Raw genomic sequence first — 20681 nt, forward strand, 5'->3', positions numbered from 1 at the left:
CCGTGCAGGCCCATAAACCACATCTTGTACACCCGTACATGGGCCTCCCAGTTGCTACCTCCCCAACCTAGTACCCTTCCTGCTCCCGTCGAGCAGCGTGTATGATCCCCTGAAACGCCCCCTCTATATTAAGCCCCCACACCGCAGGGAGAGACGTGCAGACAAAACGGACTGCCCTTGCCATCGTCCTCTTGGGATACAGGATTTAACTGTAACTGGAATTATTTCACGTACCCTTTCGCCTTCGCTTCGCCCGCACTCCCTTTCCTTCCTTCCCGACAGGAACCGGATCAGCAGCACTGTTTCTCCGAAGCTACGACTTTGAACGCCCGACACCGGACTGCAGCAGGAGAACAGCAACGCAGGATATACGCGGCAGCAACAGGACAACAGCAACGTAGGCGAGAGCCGGCAAGAGAGACCCAGCGACCTTTCCCAGGGTATTTAAGCCCAATGGGCGCGCGAGGTGATGACGTCACCTGCCCCTCCACCCCCCTCCATGGGGTGCGATGCGTGGCTCACCCTCCCCTCCCCCTCCCCCTCCCCCATGGATCCTCGAGCCACCATGCCTCGTGAGGCAGTCGGCACTAAGGGGGGCCCCCGCCGAGGGGCCCTCCTTTGTCGGGCGCGGGAGCCCGTCGTTGTGCGCATGCTCTGCCTAGAATCCCTTTGTGCTTAGTCCTGTCTCACCTCCCTTTTGTGCGCATGCTCTTCTTGGAATAACTTTTGTGCGCATGCTCTTCCTGGAATCCCTTTTGTGCGCATGCTCTTCCTGGAATGCCTTTTGTGCGCATGCTCTTCCTGGAATCCCTTTTGTGCGCATTGCTCTTCCTGGAATGCCTTTTGTGCGCATGCTCTTCCTGGAATCCCTTTTGTGCGCATGCTCTGCCTAGAATCCCTTTGTGCTTAGTCCTGTCTCACCTCCCTTTTCTGCGCATGCTCTGCCCAGTTTTCTGCGCATGCTCCGCTGCTTAGTGTCTAGGCACTGAACGTCTTTTGATCAGTTCTGCTGCCTGGCAATGGCAGCCGGTAGCTGGGACACCTGTAGTCCCTCTGCGAGGTTCTGAGGGGCGGGTAGGATCCTTTTTGTCTCATTGGACCTCCTACCCCGTTTCTCACTAATTTACATCTCAAATGCTACCTTTTGTAATGTGAAATACAGCACACACTGAGAAGGAATTATTCGTGCCTAATTGTATATAGGTGAATGAAAGGGGATAGTCCACACTCTCTTGTATTGAGAATGGAGCCTTAGGACACATGTCAAATTGTCTCTGCTTTTCCTTCATAAACGTTCTGTTAATCATTTCTCATCTGTATGGGATGGAGGGTGGTTTATAGGATATGGGTGGAGGTGGGCAGCTCCCTCTTTGGATATTTCAATTTATACATCTGCTCTGGATGTCTTGTAAGTGCTTGTAGAATATAATGTAGAACATTCGTGTTGCGGATTAATTAATAATCCAATAATGTTTTTTCCCAGCACTGAATAAAGTATTGTGTCATCGTATTCAGCAAACAGTCAGAAGCACAGACTACACAAGGTAAATCACGGCTATAGTTTGTTTATGTCTCTCTGCACACATTTGTCTTTGCTTCTGAGGTCGCCTGTCTCTCTGGACCCATAGTGCCCCATTCTCTCCTCCCTTCTCCACCCAACACCCTTGTGTCAGTTCGTGGACATAGTGTCCAAGCCCTGTGGATCCCTGTTTCAAGTTCCTTCCCTGTGGCTTAATGCATCCTCTAGTGCCACCTCTGTGTGGCCTCATGGTCACTGGTTCAAAACCATGCAGGTCCACTCAGGCCTTCATCCTTCTGAAAATCGTAGCATAAGTGTAAAAATAGTCATTTGTTTTTTATATAGTGCTTTACATAGGACATATTTACATACATTACTATTATTACCCAATTGAAATTGGTACTCATTTATCAACCTCGGAAGGATGAAAGGCTGAGTTGGCCATGCCGGGATTTGAACCTGCGACCTGCAGATCCAACACAGATCACAGCAACAAGCGTTTAACCCGTTGATCCATCTTACCAGCTACAAAGTACCACTGAGTTTTGAAATAATTAACATACATCTACCTAGAGCACATATATACCCCCGTGGGGTTACACGTGCACTCTAAAAATACACCTATGTTAGTACCATCATCTGCGCTGTCCTCTTGGACTTAGTTGGCAATGTATTTGGTTGGTCCATCAGCCACTATCAAGAATCTTGACCCCCAATACTCCTCCTTCTACATGGACGGCATACAGATCCCACTCTCTTCTTCAGTGAAAACCCTGGGCGAGCACCTTGACTCAACATTATCCCTCAGAAGACAAGTGAATGCCATTGCCTCTTCTTTGGCACACAACCCAAAATTGATTAATCCTGCCAGACCCTTCTTCTCGAAAGACAGCTGTCTCACAATTGCCCATGCAATCATAGGATCCAGGTTTGACTATTGCAACGCCCTATTTGCTGGCACCTCGGGTAAGAACATAGCAAAATTGCAGGTGATCCAAAACAAAGCAGTTCGAGCTGCCCCTAATATCCCTAGAAGGGAACATATCTCCGAAGCCAGGAAGAATATCCACTGGTTACCTATTAATGATCGCATTATCTTTAAAACACTCCATCACCCACAGATGCCTGTCCAACTTGGCCCCTATATGCCTGGCACAGAAAATCACCCGGGATCAATTGAGCAGACCCTGCAGAACAGCCCACTGTAACATACTACTGTAACCCAAATTCAAACGCACCAAAGCGGGTGGTGCCAGCTTCCAAACATTTGCAGCTAAACAGTGGAACTTCCTCCCTTCATCCCTGAGAGCAGGACAATCCTACTGGGTATTCAGAAGATCACTAAACACCTGGCTATTCGCATAACCATTCATGTTGGGATGCTCTATCTTTCCCTGTTCACTGTTTTTTCTTTTTCTTTCTTCTTTTTTGCCTCCACTGTAAGCTTTTCATATGTGTAACTGGTTGTAACAGCGCCTTGATGCCCCTGGGTTTTGTGTGCTTTATAAATGAAACAAATAAAGACATAAATAAAATGTGGTTGGACCCCAAAGAATTGGCTCTACCCAAAAGGTTTAGTCATTTTTGTGTGTACTGTAAAGCATGCACAATGCTCCTAGATTCTGGATCACAATGCTTTGCTGAAGCGGGTGGAGGAGTGGAGCTGCACAAGAGAATTGAATAGGCACTTTTCTGCATGCAAGTAGAGTTGGTTGTTGTACTTCCACCTGGGGAACAAGAGTTAGATGGTCAAGTTTGGATGAGGAGTGAGTATTCTAAAATAGAACACCAGATGTGATAGTAAGGCTATAACTTCATCTTGGCCATCTGGGTGTTGCATTTTGTGTCTAGGTATGTAAGGCTTTGCGTTCTGGATGGAATTTAGAGCATGAGGAAGAGTTTATAGGAAGTGGGGTATTGAAAATTGGAAGTATGACATACCTGCATTCTCCATGCTGTCCCCTCGTGGGTGCTAACTCACGAGAGTGGTCCTGGCATAAGGTAGTTGAAAGGGAAGCCTGGTTCTCTGATGTGCTCATGCCAGGTACACTTGTGGAGGATTACTTGTCAAGGATAATGGCATGCCAGTTTATCTCCTTTCGTGAACAGTTAACAATTCTGGTGATCGGAGTATTAAATGGTCATGTCAGTCATGTATCTGTTATTGATGCACTTCCTGTCTCCAATTTTCGTAAATAATGATACACTTGCAGAGAGTGGGACCCACTACTGGCTAGCATCTGTTATTCTGTGCGTTTCCAAAGAAGAGACATTTTGAAATACTTTCCAGCATATTTCCCAGTGAGGGAAGCTCCAATATGTGGCTCCATCTAATGCAACTAGGTCTGCGTGAAGTCCTCACAGCCTGCAATGTTGCTGCTTACAGGAGCATGAATCGATGATACTGCAGGTATAGCTCTGCATGACATGTGTGGTGGCATGGAATGAGGAGTCTGACCGAACATAGATGTGGCTCCATCTACTGCTCCTCGGACCTGGAAAAGGCTATGAGAGAGAACGGGAAAGTCCATGTGTGCGTGTGTGTTTGTGTGTGTGTGTGTGTGTGTGTGTTGGGTGTATTTATTTCTGTGTGTGTAATGGTGGGGGTGGGAGCCTTGGGAGGGGAGTGGGCAGTGGGGGCTGAGGTATGAGGTTTGGGGGTGAACCCCTGTTTCTTAGCAAATGGGGCAAGAGAGGGTGGAGGGCAAAGAAATGTCTTTTTTTCTATTTTTGTAGGATGCCTAAAATCGGCCGAAAATAATCTGTCTATTGGTTAGATGACCAACAAACATCGAAAAAATGACATAGAACCACTTTCACGGCTGTGTCCTGCATATCTGTCCACTGTTAAGACATGTTACTACCTCGATTCTTATAACTTGCTTGTGTACAGGATTAGCATAGAGAGGCAGAAGTCCTACTGCTCACTCAAATAGTACTGCTTACTTAAAGGAATGCTCTTGATGCAGTTGGTGCATATTCTCGCCCCCACCACTGATGCTCTAAAGCAGATCCACCCCTTCTCCTTAGCTGCTGCTTCCCTCATTGCTGTCACTGGCTCTCCACTTCCCCCTCAGTTGCATACTCCTTGCAGAGAGGATGCTCCTTGAGTGCTGTAGCTGCCCTGCTGTCTACCCTGCTTCCCTTCACCGCCCTATCCCTGTCCTCTTCTTTCACTGCTTCCATCACACATTCCCACGCTTCATTGACCTCCTCTCTCCCAGGTATACTACCTTCACCGCCCTATCCCTGTCCTCTTCTTTCACTGCTTCCATCACACATTCCCATGCTTCTTTGACCTCCTCTCTCCCAGGTATACTCCCTTTACCGCCCTATCCCTGTCCTCTTCTTTCACTGCTTCCATCACACATTCCCATGCTTCATTGACCTCTTCTCTCCCAGGTATACTCCCTTCACCGCCCTATCCCTGTCCTCTTCTTTCACTGCTTCCATCACACATTCCCATGCTTCATTGAGCTCTTCTCTCCCAGGTATACTCCCTTCACCGCCCTATCCCTGTCCTCTTCTTTCACTGCTTCCATCACACATTCCCATGCTTCATTGACCTCCTCTCTCCCAGGTATACTCCCTTCACTGCCCTATCCCTGTCCTCTTCTTTCACTGCTTCCATCACACATTCCCATGCTTCTTTGACCTCCTCTCTCCCAGTTATAATCCCTTCTCCACCCTATGCCTGTCCTCTTCTTTCACTGCTTCCATCACACATTCCCATGCTTCTTTGACCTCCTCTCTCCCAGGTATACTCCCTTTACCGCCCTATCCCTGTCCTCTTCTTTCTCTGCTTCCATCACACATTCCCATGCTTCATTGACCTCTTCTCTCCCAGGTATATTTCCTTCACCGCCCTATCCCTGTCCTCTTCCTTCACTGCTTCCATCACACATTCCCATGCTTCATTGACCTCTTCTCTCCCAGGTATACTCCCTTTACCGCCCTATCCCTGTCCTCTTCTTTCACTGCTTCCATCACACATTCCCATGCTTCATTGACCTCTTCTCTCCCAGGTATAATCCCTTCTCCGCCCTATGCCTGTCCTCTTCTTTCACTGCTTCCATCACACATTCCCATGCTTCATTGAGCTCTTCTCTCCCAGGTATATTTCCTTCACCGCCCTATCCCTGTCCTCTTCCTTCACTGCTTCCATCACACATTCCCATGCTTCATTGACCTCTTCTCTCCCAGGTATAATCCCTTCTCCACCCTATGCCTGTCCTCTTCTTTCACTGCTTCCATCACACATTCCCACGCTTCATTGACCTCTTCTCTCCCAGGTATACTCCCTTCACCGCCCTATCCCTGTCCTCTTCCTTCACTGCTTCCATCACACATTCCCATGCTTCATTGACCTCTTCTCTCCCAGGTATACTCCCTTCACTGCCCTATCCCTGTCCTCTTCTTTCTCTGCTTCCATCACACATTCCCACGCTTCATTGACCTCTTCTCTCCCAGGTATACTCCCTTCACCGCCCTATCCCTGTCCTCTTCTTTCACTGCTTCCATCACACATTCCCACGCTTCATTGACCTCTTCTCTCCCAGGTATACTCCCTTCACCGCCCTATCCCTGTCCTCTTCTTTCACTGCTTCCCTCATTGCCATCACTGGCTCTCCACTTCCCCCTCAGTTGCACACTCCTTTCATAGAGGACGCCCCTTGAGTGCTGCAGCTGCCCTGCTGTGTACCCTGCTTCTCTCCACCACCCTAACCCTGTTCTCGTCTTTCACTGCTTCCCTCACACATTCCCACGTGCCATTGACCTCTTCTCTCCCAAGTATACAAAGGATCTGTGCGGCCACATTCATTGTCAACACACCAATTGTTGAGAACCATGGAACGGTGCTTACAATGTCGGCTTGCAGTGAGTACACATTGCTAACTTTCTGCATTTGGTTGTTTTTCTAGGTGAGCCATATAGCGCATACATGTCATGATATAGCCACTTCTAAGAGCTGAGACACTGGACAAATGCGGTAATAAAGGTAAGTACTTCCTCTCTGCACTAAGAGACATACATTATTAAAACGTCCTGAAGAGGGGGAGCGGTTGTTTGTGTTGGGAGCTCGCTTAGAAGGCACACCCCATAAATCATGGACTGTAAAAACATAGTAATGTGTAGTCACTATCCAGCGTTTACTCAAAGTGTGAAACTGAGGTATACATATCCCTGTATTTTGGATGAATCTTGCATGTTAGCTATGTCAGTGTTTCTAAATGTTCATACTCCTATTTGTGTGCCCTGCATTATAGTGCAGGGTTGGTTGCACAATCTATGTTTGCATTAGGCATTTATTTAGGAGCTGATTTTATATGGGGGGGTGGCGGCTCATATAAAAGGGAGGGGGAGGTTTATCGAAACACCACTATCAATAATGTCCCAAGCACAAATGCAACTATGGCCCTTATTCACAGAGTGATTTCCAATGGGGTATTGCCATTATAAAACCCTTCTGTGAATTAGGCCCAAAGTATCTACTTTCCCCAATACACTGCACCAAGGCCACATTTAGTTCCATCCCTGCCACAAGTGCACCCACCGGCTCACGGTTTTTAGAATTTATTGTCAGAGCTTTATTTTTTCCCAGTTCTATTGATGATGCAGACTGCACTAATGACACCAGTTGTAAAATTATTAATGGATATATAAAAAGCCAGAGAAACACGAGAAGGCAAACATAGAGGGCAAAGTATGATGCCTACCATGAGCTTGGCTTAGATGCTATAGAAGATGTGCGCCATCCAAAGCCCCCGAGTTTCACATCCTCCCTGAAAAGGAAATAAAAGACAAGCTTTGGAGGAAGAAAAGAGCAAACTATCTATCTCACAACTCATCCAAACCTCTCAGCGATAAACCTGTTCAGCAGCGTGGAAACATTCTTTCATCACTCTTACTGCCTGGGGTCCAAGCAGCCACTAATGCCAAGTAGCTGCAGATCATCCGCTGGGAACTGATACAGCTGGTGACTGACAAAGAACAGGGGTTCAATGCCATAAAGGCAGAGTTGGAGGCCTACCGACTGATGACAATGCAAAACTGCTACGTCCTCGATCTCCTCACAGCGATGGAAGGAGGCATGTGCAGGGAAATTGGAGATTCCTGTTGCACATTCATGCCTCCTGACGATGCAGAGAATGGCCCCCCTCGTACAAATAATAGGAGATGTACACACCCTGGGAGTGCGCATGAAGAAAGAAGCTGGAATAATAGTGTGGACTGGTATGACAGTATATTCTTCTGGGCACCGTCCTGGATGGGAGCAATAGTGAAGATGAACTTTTCAAAATATGTCAACCATGTTGTAGTGTCTACCTCTCCTGTTCCCTCCCCTGTTCCCTCCCAGGCCCTATGCATGGCCTTGGTTTCTCATTTTACCACTAAAACTCAGGACATCCCGTCCACTCTCTCTTCCTCTTCCTCTCCCCCTGACCCATCTTTGGCCGTTTCTCCTCCTCCTCTCTCCTCCTTTCACCTGATCACCCCTGACAAGGGGCCTCATCACAACCTCGGCGGTAACGCCGGCGGTATTAGCGCGGGGGCTATTAGCGCGACTGCCATAGCCCCCGGCGCTAATAGCGCGGGATCACGAGTTGGGCAGACTTGGAAGTCCCCATTCCCCATTGAGCCCATTCGGAAATGCCCCATTCCCCATTGGGCTCAATGGGGAAATTTCGCGCTCATACCGCCGGCGGATTTCCCGCTGGTGGTATGAGCGCAAATTCTCGGCGGATTTCACACCAGCTCAGAGCTGGGTTGAAATCTGCCGTGGCCCTGATTCGGCGGACCCTTAAATCTGGCGGTAATAGCGCTACCGCCGGATTTAAGGGTTACCGCCGAGGTCGTGATGAGGCCCAATGTTTCTAGACCTGTCCGATCCATGAAAGCCTTGTCAAAGCAGGTTCTCCCCTGCTCATCTCGAACCATCAAGGACCACATTGACACCCTTGCTCCAGCCTTCGCCTATTTCTGCAATCACTCCATTGCCACTGGAACCTTCCCCTCCACCTTAAGAACTCCCATGTGCACCCACTTCTAAAGAAGCCCTCTGCCAATCCTTCCTCTCCAGCTAACTATTGCCCGATCTCCATCACTCCTTTCCTGGGCAAACTCCTGCAAAAGCTGCCCATCTCCCCGCTTAATCTATATACTTCAGAGCTGCCAGAAGCACAGAAACTGCTTTCCTGGACACCTGTGAAGACATGCTCTCTAATCTTGACTCTAATATTCCTTCTGTCCTCATTCTCCTCGATCTATCCTGTGCATTTGACACGGTCAACCATGCCATCCTGCTTAATCATCTCTGTGACAACCTGGGTATCACTTGTCAGGCCCTGGTCTGGTTGACCTCCTTTCTCACTGGCTCACCCTCCCAGGTCTAACTGTGGTCTTTCCTCTCTTCTATCTCTCTCTTGACTTGTGGTGTTCCCCAGGGGTCTAACCTTTCTACCTGGCTTTTCAACTACTACCTGGCACCTCGTGCACACCGCATCACTACATTCTGCTCCAATTTTCAGTGTTATGCGGATGACACGCAGCTCTCTTTCAGGCTCCCCTCAGCCACCTCTGCTTCTCTCATACCAGACTGTCTGGCAGCAATTCAAAAATGGTGTGCCGCCAATGATCTCTGCCTTATTGCCAGTAAGACAATCATCATGACACCTGCTCCCTCCTTTAATTTCTCTCTCTGGCAACCCACCCTGGGCCCTCTTCCTGCTTCTTCCTGTGAGGCTAAGAACCTTGGTGTCATCTACGACTCCAACCTCTCCTTCTCTACTCACAACTCCAATGTCTCTAAGAAGTCACACTATCAGCTGCACCTCCTCAGAGGTATTCTGACTTTTCTCATGTTCCCACAGAAGCTCACTGTCTCTAGATTATTGCAACAGCCTCTTTCTAAATCTGCCTGTCTCTACACTTCAACCTTTACAACTTATCCAGGACAGGACTGCAAGACTTGGCCTTGTCATCAAGCCCAGGGATTGTATCTCTAAAGCTCTGACATCTTTTCACTGGCTCCCTGTGGCTGCAAGGATCAAGTTCAAGATCCTTTGCATCGTCCACAAGGCTTTTTGGGGCCTGGGACCGCACTTACCCCAACATTCTCTTCCTAAACTTCTTCCTTCTCAAGCTCTCCACTCATCCACCTCCAACAGTCTGAGGGTCAGATGCTTCTCCAAGTAGAGAGTGGGGGCAGATCTCTCTCCTTGGCTGGGGCCTCCCTCTGGAACAGCCTCCCTGCCTCTCTCAAACTTGAGCAGAACGACCTTGGGTTCCGGAAGCAACTCTAAGACCTTTCTTTTCACTTCCACTTTCTCTCTTCCTCTCCCCTGCAGATGTCCCTGACTGCTCCGTGCACTGGTCACCTGGTCACCCACTGAACACTAGCCCAGGCTCCTGCATGTCCATTTGCCCTTGCACTGCCTCTAGGCTCCCCCAGCATTTAAGGTTCTTTATCTGCAACTCTACAGTCCCTTCTCTCTGCACTTAAGAGCCACCCTCCAGCAGCACTTATTGATGTCCTGCACTCCCCCCCGGCACTTCTCCCCTCCCTCTTCCCCGCAATTGCCCGATCTGACTGACACAAGACCTAGTAAGATTGTTGTTTTGGCCACCTGTTTCCCTCTCCTTGTCTTGTCGCGCCTACAAACACGTGTACAGGCGCGTTATAAATGACATATATCATTTGCCCTGCTGCACAGTTTATGCTGATATTCTCAATGTCTCTTAGGCTGTAATGTTTGTCTAAATATATTTAGTGTCTCTTACTTGGCACTCCCTTCCTGGGCAAGCTTCTGGAGAAACTGGCCATCTCCCATCTTAATCTCCACACCGAATCTGTTGGCTGTCTTCATGACCATCAGTCTGGCTTCAGGGCTGCCAGAAGCACGGAAACTGCTCTCCTGAACATCCGTGAAGACCTGCTCTCCAACCTGGACTCCAACACCCTGGCCCTCATTACGACCCAGGCGTTGGACCATGGTGCTAACAGCACCATGGTCCATGCCGGTAACTTACCGACTCCGCCATGGCGGAATGGGGAATTAACGCTCCATTCCGAGGTTGGCGGGGCGGTAATTCCCCATGCTGCCATGACCCTTCCCCATTCCCATTTTTGCCCCATAGGGCTCAATGGGACTGGGGAAGGCGCTAATTACGGCACCATAAATTACGGTGCCGTAATTAGCTTCTAGGTCCCTTTGCGGGTTGGTTTTTTAACGCCTGCTAAAAGCATGCGTTAAAAATGTGGATGATACCTAGCTCATTTTCAGGCTACCCTTGGCCTCCTCCTCTCCTTCCTTCATCTCTGACTGTCCGCCATCCAGGAATGTTGTGCCGCCAATGACCTATGCCTTAGTGCCAGTAAGACTGAGATTCTACTCATCGGCACACCCACTCCCTCCTTCCCTGCAGCTCTCTGGCCAGCCAATCTTGGCCCTCTCCTGCCCCCAGCTGCAACGCAAAAAACCTTGGGGTCATCTTCGACTCCACACTCTCCTTCTCTCCTCACATCTCAGACGTCTCTAAGAAATCACACTACCAGCTACACCTCCTCAGAGGTATTCTTCCTTTCCTCTCCTTCCCCCAGAAGCTCCCCGTCTCCAGAGCCCTGGTTCTCTCTAAGCTGGACTATTTCAACAGTGTCTATCTTAATCTGCCTGCCTCTACTCTCCGCCCTCTACAACTTATCCAAAACAGGACTGCGAGATTTGTCCCTGGCCTCAAGCCCAGGGATCGTATCTCTCCAGGACTGAAATCTCTGCACTGGCTCCAAGTGGCTGCAAGGATTAAATTCAAAACCCTCTGCATTGTCCACAAGGCCTTCTGGGACCTGGGGCCGCCCAAATACCTTCCTTCTCGAGCTCTTCGCTCATCTGCCTCCAACTCCCTCAGGGTCAGTCGCTTCTCCAAGCAATGAGTGGGTGGACAAGCTCTCTCTTCAGCAGGGGCCTCCCTCTGGAACAGCCTTCCTGCCTCCCTGAGATTTGAGGAGAACCATCCCCGGTTCCGGAAACACCTCAAAACCTTCCTCTTTGCTTCTGCTTTCTCTGCCCCTCTCCCCTGCTGATTTTCCTGTCTGAAACTGCACTGGTTACCTGGCCACCTTTCCTGATCTTGGGTCCAGGCCCCGCACCTGCCCTGCCCCTCTGGCAACTCCCGTACTTGGGGACTGTTTTTCTGCATCCCTACAGTCCCCTACCAGCACTTATTTTTGCTCTTACCCTGCACTTGACACCATCTGGCCGCTTTTATTGATCTTATTCATTCTTCGATTCTTTGCACTGCACTTTTCCCCACTTCCTTCCCCCTTGCACTTGCACAATCTGAATGACACCTGGCCTAGTAGGATCGTTGTCTGTCTTCCCACTGTTTCCCCTCCCTTGCCTAGTCGCGCCCTGAAACACTTGTGTATGGGCGCGTTATAAATGCCATATCATATCATATCACCTCTGGCCGGTGTCTCCGGATGTCTACCACGCCTAGGGTTTTGGGATCTCTTTTTCTGGCTTGGGTTTCGTGGTTGTATGCCTCCTCTTTTGGAATGTCCATTTTGTTTAGTGTTCCTTCTGGGGTTCCAGTTTTTCAAGCCGACCTGGGAGAATATTTTCCTTGGTCAGGGTAGGACCTCTACGATTTTTACCCTGCATTGGGATTTGATTATTTTCTGCCCATATTGGGCTTTTAGCTTTTCTTCCCCACATTGGGACTCATGCTCTCTTAGCCAGCTCTGGCATTCAGGGTTGTAACTCCTTTCTGGAGTTTGACTTCTCTCAGGTTGCCTTGGGCTCTCAGATGCTCTACCCCGCTTTGGGGTCCAGTCTCTGTTAGCCCACCTTGGGTTGTTGGCGTTTTCTCTCCCTCCCTCGTGGAGCCACTGCACACCTTCCTCATATGAGCAATGCTCCTCAGTAGACATTGGGAATGTGTCATCACTGGCTTTCCTACTTCACTTGTCTTCTGGTGTCGTTGCTTGGGCGGAACATGCTTTCTCATTCTTCAGGCTCCATTCAGGCCCAGAATGGCGGTGTCTCGCTGTGCTTGTTTTCCGCCTTTCCACAGCTGGCTGATCTGCATTGCTTCTTTGGCCTGGACCTTTTCAGCTCAGGCAGGACCTTTAAATCCTGCCACAGCTTCCAGGAACAGGTCCCCCCTGCTCTCTGGTTCTAGAAGCTGTGCTCTTCATCTCCAGGTTCGATTGGGAGATCATACGATGGCCCCACTGGCAGTATTTAGTTATTTAATCTCTCTGGTCAAGGAATCATTGTCCTTACCAATATTTCATGTAACACCCTGATGTTGCTGGTTAAGAAGTCCTGGAAAGATTCTTAGCATTTTGTTCAAGATTGAAAAGCTGTGAATGCTGTAATAGTCTCATCATTTCCTGTGCTACCCAATTTTGCTACCTTCCACGCTCAGGCCACCCGTTTTCTTTGGTAGTTTACACATGTTCAGCAATTGTCTCAGTTCCAATACATAAGGATAGACCGCATCTGTTTGCATTTTCACATAAAGGAGTACAGTATATCTGGACATGGATACCCAAAGGGTATACAGAGTCTCTCATCCTCTTTTTGCAGCAGCTGAAGGATTTTGATGACATAAAACAACTCAGAAAGTCTGTGCTTGTCCAGCATCCTCTTGTGAAGCTTGTAGACAAGACATCCAGGCATTATTAACCGCCCTGGCTGGAAAAGGACATGCATCTTCTGAACAGAAGCTGCAACTATGCACACAAAGAGTTCATTACTTGGGATATGATATTATGGAAGATTATCAGCTGATATCCTCAACTAGGAAAGAAGCTCTTTACAAGATTTTTCTAAACCCCAAACTATTACACAAATGAGAGCATTTCTAAGGGTAGTCTGTTTCTGTTCACAGTAGATTCTAGGTTATGGTGAGATAGTAATACCTGTGAGGGTCTAGGAGTAAGAGACAGACACAAATGTGGCATGTTGATTGACAAAGACTTTTATTAAATCATAAAATGGGGGAAGTAGATGGAAAACCTAACTGACCCTATCTATAAAACGGGTTTCGCTGCCCCTACAACACTAGCTAATGAACACTGTTTGTGTAAGAATGTCCCAAAGTAAAGTTCACCATCTTTTGTCCAAATCCTAGTCCATCCATCACAAACTAATCTAAGTATAACATGCTAGGGAAATGTCTCTTGGCTGTCCACATGCAGCCCAGCTTTGCAGTTTAGAACAAAAGTTCAGAAAGGTGCCGAAAACAAACAAAAGCTCCATAAGAATCAAGGGGTTGATTCCCTTCCCTCAGAGTCTTTTCAGTCTTCTTGGTAGCCCTGACTCCCAGGCCCTGTAAGAAGGTAGCATGGTATGGACATGTTTCCTAAGGCGTCTTTGCAAATACAAGTTTGTCAAGACTCAAGGGATTGTTTCCCTTTCCCCAGAGTCTTTCCAACCTTCTTGGTAGGCATGACTCCCAGGCCTTATCGGGAGGTAGAATACCACCCTTCTTGAATCACTCTCCTACCAACTGGGGTATTCAGTGTTGCGTGCAGTTGTTCTGTTTCTCTTTATCACTATCAGTGGTGCACCTCCCCAGCGCGGGTCCCAGTTCCTCCTCATGTGGCTTAATTCACAGTTCTCTCTGCCACAGCCTTGGTTTAGTCTCCTGCCCAGGTCTCTGAACACTGTTCGCCAGCGTAAAATGTGTGTTCCTTCTTATCGTGGTTTGGGATTTATTATCCCAACAAGGGTCCTCAACCCCCTTTACTGTGCTGATGGGCATCAGTAAATATTCAGGTGTCTTGCTCCTTAAGATTTCTTGTGCTCTCTCAGTCTCCCCGAAAGTGGGCTCGGCCACCCCAATACCTGCAGGGTCTTGTCGGTTGCCTTTTGGTTTCCCAGGATTTTCTGTGACCTCTCCAGCTACCCAGAGCATTCTCTTGCCTTCCGCAAACGTCTCCAGCAGCCTGACAGTGGGTTGTTTGCACTCTGCCAGTCTCCGCGCTCAGCGAGACCACGTCCTCCTCTTTGCGAAGGTTCCCGCTTCTTTGGACCTTTGTGGGCACGCTCCTCTCCCCGATTCCAATTGCTTCTTTGGCCCGACCTGATTCGCGTAGCTTGCCGAGCTCCCGGTTTCGTTCTGAAAGGCAGAAGATGCCATTGTGGTGTTCCCTCCTCTGTTTTGAATGACAACCGGCCAATCGGTGGATCCGTTTGGTTCTTAACATCATTGCTCTTGGCCTATTCTTCATGTTAGTACTGTCATTGCATACCTCATGGGTGTTTTCCTTCTCAGTAATTGCTAGTTGAGACGTACAACAGAAGTACATTGGGTTAGCTGATGGGAGGAAAAGAAAAGGTTTTATACAGAAAGTGGGAGGGTTAGATGGATATTGCATTATCTCAAGTTGGTCACTACTCGCAAATGGGTCCTCCCTCCCGCTGAGTACGACCCCCAGTGGGACTATCGGGTAGCAGCTTCACCTCACTGGCCTCATGGAAAGGGTCTTTCACATCTAAAACAGTGACGACACCTTAGGATTAGTCACAGGGCCCATACCTCGATCCACACAGTAGAGACTTTTCAATGGACTCCAGAAGCAGAGGAGCCTTTCACAAAAATAAAGTCAGCGGAAGCCCCTGCATTAGGTCTCCCAGATTATAAAAAAGATTTACTCTATACTGCCACAAAAGGGAAAAAGGGATGGGTTTGCTTTGGATGTGCTGCTTAGAAGCACACCATTCACTACTCACCCAATGCTTATTATGGTAAATAATTACATCCAGTGGCTGAGGGGATGCCACCCTGTTTAGGATCTGTTGTGTCAGTCACATTTGCAGTGCAGCTGAGTGAAAATATTGTGTTGGGGAGTCCTTCGAGGTAGCTGTGTGTTGTATGCACATACCGGACACAGGTAAGTGCGGAATGTAGCCTTTATTTGCACCATCTGCCGATAACCAACCTCGTCATCCTCCATCAACTGTCTCCCTTAAAACCTTCACATGAAACCCCCAGCCTCCTACTATGACAGTGGTGGAATGGAATCCCACATACCAGATCTCTCTCCCTCCAAAACACATGCAACTATATACAATTAACAACTATGTACAGCGTCTGTCGATAGAACATTGTTACGAGAATCTGCTGAGAATGATGGTGCACCCATTAACCCTTGATACATTTAAATCTTCTAACCATCTGGGTTTCCTTGTCTCTCGGGAGCTGCACCTTCTCTGTCCACCCAACCCCTGCCTAGTAATGAGAAATGCAACACACCCATCTCCAGTACTTTCAGTCTCACCACAAGTACTTTCAGTCTCTCCTCCACGCTACTGTCCTCTCAATCCTCTAGTTGATGCCTCACTTCCAGTGAATCTCAAAGACCCTTGCACTCTCTCAAATCACAGGGGTCACAATGAATCATTTCCCCAGTTTCCCCATCAACCACACTTCCCATCCGTCCACAATTATGACACTCTTCCTCACTGCTGCTAGTTTCTTTGGACCCAGGAACGTTTAACCCTGGCATTTGACATTAATTCTGGGATTCATTATCCACACTCACGCTCCTACTATCCACTCTCTCTGGCTTTATGCTCTAGAGCAAAATATTGCTTGTACCTTTCTTTACCTTCCTACGCCGGTCCAGTGACCCAGACACGGCAAGATCCAACCACCCTGGAGAACGTCTACCTGCGTCCCTGTCCTTAAGTGATTTAAGAGGAGACACGTTTGTTACAGAGTGCGTTGCTGTACAATTTGACCCAATCATAAGCACTTCTCTCCAAGAGACCCCAGCCCCAAGTGCCAATTGTATACCACTCTTGATCTAGCCATACTTCCAACCAGGCCATTGGCTCTTGGGTGATATAAAGCTGTGCTTAATTGCAAAACTAGCTAGAAATGTTCTCATCGTGTCTAATGTAAACTGCATACCAGTGATCAATAACTATTTCTTTAGGAAATCCTTTTTTAAAAAATACTGGGCCTCATTACAAATTCGGCGGTAGCCTTGCTGGTGAAACCGGCAGGCTGCTGCCGACCTTGCACTTTTTTCTGGCGCCCAGGAATGGGAAATTACCAGGGTATTACAACCCCGGCGGACTTGGTAATTGCCCATTCCTGGGCGCCGGAAAATATTCTTCGCCATTCCGATTGAGCCCGAGAGGGGATGGAATGGAATGGGGAGGCTGGATGCACCGGCACCATTTTTGAAAGGTGCCAGTGCATCCGACATGCTCTGCTTGCGGGTACTGGTCCGGCGAAAAGGCACCCGCAAGCAGAACTCGTAGTTTGCCGCCCGGTAACTATGGTACCGACAAGCATACCAGTACCGTAGTTACCAGACGGGCAAACTTGCAATGAGGCCCACTGACTCTAAAAACCTCAGCTACAGCCTTCCATCCACTTCGGGCAATAATCAACAAGAATAAATATTAATTTTATAGGGGCGTACCAGAAATCAGCTTTGAGTATTTGGCCGAATTCCAGCCGAAAATGTGATATTTGGCTTTGGACGAATGCTTAATTAATTATCACTTGAAGCCAAATTGTTTCCCCTACAAGATACATCAAGTAATGCGTTGACTGCGTGCCTGGAATCATTCAGACATTTCCTGCTCATTCTTTAAAAGGAACAGCAAACAAATGCTGCTGTCCCTTTTTTGATAGAGTACAGGCAGAGCACAGGTGTGAAAGTGCAAACAGACAGACTTTAATCTGGTGGTTTACTGGGAAGGGGCGAGCTGAGGCAAAACTCTCAATATTTTAAATTTATCTCTGGTCTCCCCTGCACTTTGCAGTTGAAAACCAGTTGAGCTGGAACAATAGTTTATGAACTCACTATTGAAAATGGTGTTTTCTTTAGGCGCTTACTGATTTTCTGATGACCTGAGTGAGTTATCTACAAGTTGCAGGCTCCAAAGCCACCAATTCCCGATCCAAATAATATAATTAAATGGATTAATATAGCTGTTGCAGGGATCCCAGTTAGTTCCAAACACTGAGTAAATAGCTCAGGAGGTACTGTGCCTGCAACAAAGAACTGTATACATCCTGCAGGCCAATGCTATGAAGCAAGTAAACTAGATTAGTGGGAAGTCTGCCTGCAGCAGAGATGTGCTTCTAATATCGAAACATGGGTTACAATTCCTGCCCTTCAACTTTCTCATGTTGCCAAAATGAGTCCCTTTGAATTGAGTAAAAGTGACAGAAATCCCTAAAGAATATGGCTATATTTGTTTAACCAAAATGCCCCATTCCGTAGCAGCAGAAATATTCCTCCCAACATTAGAGTTAAAAAAAGAGGGACACTTGTGTAATAAAGACAAGGATGGGAGGCTAGCTCAGGCAACATGTTGGTCTTGGAAGCAAGACAATGCACTGCAACACAGGTTTGAATCATGATCGCGCGCTTAGATACTGGTCTCCAGTGTTAAGCGCATTATAAATGATTAATTAAGGAGGTACAAGTTTATGATTTAGTACCATTGGACCTGATGAATGTACAAGTTAAAAGAATAAGTAAAATAGGGTCCGCCGAGAACCAGGACACAGTATCCCCTATCTATTTCCGTCTGGTGTTTTTTATCATGCCCCAAAACACCACAAACATACCCCACCCAAAAAATAAATAAAAATACTGTCTATTGAAAAGATATTTGTTTTTAATGCCTCATCCGACTCCACAGGTTGAAAGCATGGCTTTTGCCCAAAGGTTTGTATTCAGTATAGTTTCAGCAGGCAGCAGGGGGCTAATTGCTGTAATCACTCCTTTTGTGTTTCAGTGCCTTGCTGGAGCCAGAAAGCTAAGTATGGGCATGCCGCAAGGAACATTTGGAATTGCAAGTAGACACATCCCAGTCTCGCCCTGCAGTGATTGCATACATGAATATTAAACTTTTGGGTTGATTTTAGCTATTTGGGTCCTGCCCAACACGCGCCACCTATGAATGCACAAAAGTATAAACTGTGCTGTTATTGAACATTTTCTTTCTGATGATGCATTACTTTCATGGTTTACACAAACATCTTCTGTAGACAGCAAGAAAAAAAAGCAACAAGGAATGGTTATGCATATTTTAAACTGTGTTATTAATTTACATAGTCAAGTTATGTAGACAAGAAAGAATTAATTAAAAAGGCAACTATTGAGCTCTGTATTTGGCTCTGAACGAATACTTGTTCAACTATTCGGTTTTTGGTTGAATACCTCAATCTACTATTTGGTACACCCCCCCATTTTGATCCCTTCTACCTAACCCTTACACCTCACCCAGTAAATCAACCCCTACCATCAACCAAGGATTTACTGGTACTTGTACCATGGCCAGAGGGATTTACCCCACATTTTTGTCTTGTCACTACATCCACACTCTGAACACTACCTGAGTTTCCTATCCACCATTGAATCCTTGAATTGAATGCTGGGCAACCGATAGCACTGCCTTATTCTTGTTTTGGTAATACTGCAACCCAAATGATCTACATGGGCCAGGCTAATAATTCTGCCCTATAACACATCAGCAGAACAATTTTGCATCCTCTCCTTAAATTACCTCCAATGATGCTTAACTCATCTTTTATCTCGTCCCATGTATCAAATTCTTTATCCAACATTGTACTGGTTGAAATGTTCCTAACAATAGGGAATTTACAATGTCCCCTTTCATCTGGTCAAAAGCTGTGCTGCATTGTTCTGACTAGACAAACTTCACACTGTTTTTGAATAAGGCCATATATTGCAGACTTAATTGCAACATCTTTAACAAACTTATTATAATGGCCAGCCAACCCTAAACACTAACGCAGTTGCTCCTTGTCTTCAAGAGTTGCCACCAATCTTACTGCATCTACTTGGCTGTTCTTGGGACGTATCCCTTTTTCTGAGATTTTCTGTCCCAAATATTCCACTTCTGCTACTCCTATTTTACACTTTTCTCTTTGTATCGTGAGGCCCACCATCTTCAGCTTATCCACAATCCTCCATAGCACTTAATCATGTTCCTCTTTCGAAACCCCATATACCAATACATCGGGCCTCATTACACGGTAAGCGGTACACCATGGTGCTATTAGCACCATGGTTGCCGCCGGTACCATACCAGTACCACCATGGAGGAAAGGGGAATTACCACCCCATTCCAAGGTTGGCGGGGCGGTAATTCCCCCTTTCTCCATGGCCCTTCCCCATTCCCATTTTTGCCCCATAGGGCATAATGGGAATGGGGAAGGGGCTAATTACGGTACCGCAAATTGCGGTACCGTAATTAGCACCAAGGTCCCTTTGCGGGTCCCAACTTTAATGGCTGGTCTACACCAGCCGTTAAGGCGGGTCCCGCAAAGGGACCTCGTAGTAAGGCGGTAAGGGTTAACGGTCACCAGTACCCTTACCGGTGACCGTTAACCCTTACCGCCTTCCGTGTAATGAGGCCCATCGTCTTAGAAGACCACCATGTTCTTCAACCCTTCAGTAACTTTCTCCATCACTCATTGAAAGACTGCAGCAGTGGAAGCCAAACCAAATGCAATTCGACAAAATTGATTGCTCTTTCATGAGTAATAAACAATGTTAAATGCAGGCACTCCTCCAACAAATTGCCGATAAATCTGTCACACTGAAAATGTTTGCCTTGCCCAGTGTTGTGTCCAATACAAATGGTGGGGGCGCCCTGTAACTGGTGCAAACAGGTGATGCACGAGAAATTATTTGAACGTTATTTGAAAAACCTTTTTAGAAAAGAACATTCAATATATCATCTTCCTTTAAAGAGACAACCTGGATTCATAGGAGTGTGTGAACAATCTTCATTCATTAATTTATTTCAAAAGGAATTTATTTGCCATAATATGTACAAACCATATAAGATGCATATAAAAAAACACAGAAAAAGTGCCCATTGTTGTCAACATTTCTGCTGTGTCGGGAACAGGATGTCTATCAACACAAATATTCCAGGTGAGGTCCATTAATTTCCCATTTCACTTGGTCACCGGGGTTAGTCATTCAGAACTTGTTTGACTCCTCTCTATAGCATGATATCCAAATTCATAGCTCAACACCTTTCTCACATTATAGGGTGCAAGGTGGGCACAGTGCTACGCTATGAGTGCCAATTTCGGTTGGATGATGTTGTTTGTAAATATGTGCTCTGTAAAGCGCTTTGGATTAAGG

The 20681-nt window shown here is 47.2% G+C and overlaps 1 protein-coding gene across 2 annotated transcripts in view; it reads left to right on the forward strand.

Annotated features, from left to right (window-relative positions):
* Positions 1–948: 948 nt before the first annotated feature.
* The window catches only part of LOC138570258 (zinc finger protein 84-like), a 96744-nt gene continuing 77011 nt past the window's right edge, over positions 949–20681 (forward strand). The window contains exons 1-3 of one of the 2 annotated variants that reach the window (XM_069649020.1): positions 949–1074; positions 1484–1544; positions 6442–6518. The gene's annotated coding sequence lies outside the window, so the exon portion shown is untranslated. The remainder of the gene's footprint in view (positions 1075–1483; positions 1545–6441; positions 6519–20681) is intronic. The other variant, XM_069649021.1, reaches the window with a different exon arrangement.

Source organism: Ambystoma mexicanum, chromosome 2q (assembly GCF_040938575.1).
Source record: "Ambystoma mexicanum isolate Mex_15411 chromosome 2q, UKY_AmexF1_1, whole genome shotgun sequence".
NCBI lineage: Eukaryota > Metazoa > Chordata > Amphibia > Caudata > Ambystomatidae > Ambystoma > Ambystoma mexicanum.